Below are 883 nucleotides of genomic sequence, written 5' to 3' on the forward strand. Positions count from 1 at the left end.
TTAAGTATCTTAAAAGTAAAATCATGACTGTAGTACCTCTACACATTTTGAGCTGAGAGCATTATGTTAATTTACATATCATCCAACTAGATTCTATATTCTAGTTCTCTAGACAGGTGGCCTTTATACTTTTTAAATCAAGAACAGCTAGTATGTCTTGATTTAGTGCACATAACCCCTCTCTCCCACAAAAACACACAAACAGAAATACAATACTTAAAATAATACATATCCCTATTATTACAATTTTTACCTATTTTATTTTTTTCTATTCCATGTCTTTAAAAAATACTGGTCACCAAATTAGATTGATTTAATGTCCCACCAATGTGCATCTGAAAAAATTGCCTTATCAGTGATTTCAAAAATAATTTGGAGTCCTTGGCTTTGGCAGTATGTGTACTCAAATTGGAATGATATAAAGAAAGTTAGCATGGCACCTGTGCAAAAATGATATGCAAATTTGTGAAGTATTTCATAGTTTAAAAATGACTTGGGGAAGAGTAATCACTAGATAAATGGATAAATCACATGTGATCCATACATACAATGAAATATCATTCAGCCTTTAAAAGAAAGGAAATTCTGACACATGCTACAACATGGATGAACCTTGAATTCATGACGTTCAGTGAAATAAGCCAGTCACAAAAAGACAAATAATGTATGCTTCCACTTATATGAGGAACCAAGCATAGCTAAATTCATAGAAATGGAAAATAAAATAGTGGTCGTCAGTGGCTGGGGAGAGAGGTAAATAGAGAGTTATTGTGCAATGTAAATAGAGGTTCTGTTTTGCAAGGTAAGTGTTCTGGAAATGGATGGTAGTGGTTGCACAGCAATGAGAATTTACTTAACATTGACTGCACACTTAAAAATGGTT

General features: G+C 32.7%; 1 non-coding gene across 1 annotated transcript; it reads left to right on the plus strand.

The window, feature by feature from the left end:
- Positions 1–377: 377 nt before the first annotated feature.
- On the plus strand, positions 378–485 carry LOC115892103. The gene has a single exon (XR_004051992.1). It is a non-coding gene; the product is annotated as a U6 spliceosomal RNA (small nuclear RNA).
- The last annotated feature ends 398 nt before the right edge of the window (positions 486–883 follow it).

The sequence above is a fragment of the Rhinopithecus roxellana genome, chromosome 1, assembly GCF_007565055.1.
Source record: "Rhinopithecus roxellana isolate Shanxi Qingling chromosome 1, ASM756505v1, whole genome shotgun sequence".
Lineage (NCBI taxonomy): Eukaryota > Metazoa > Chordata > Mammalia > Primates > Cercopithecidae > Rhinopithecus > Rhinopithecus roxellana.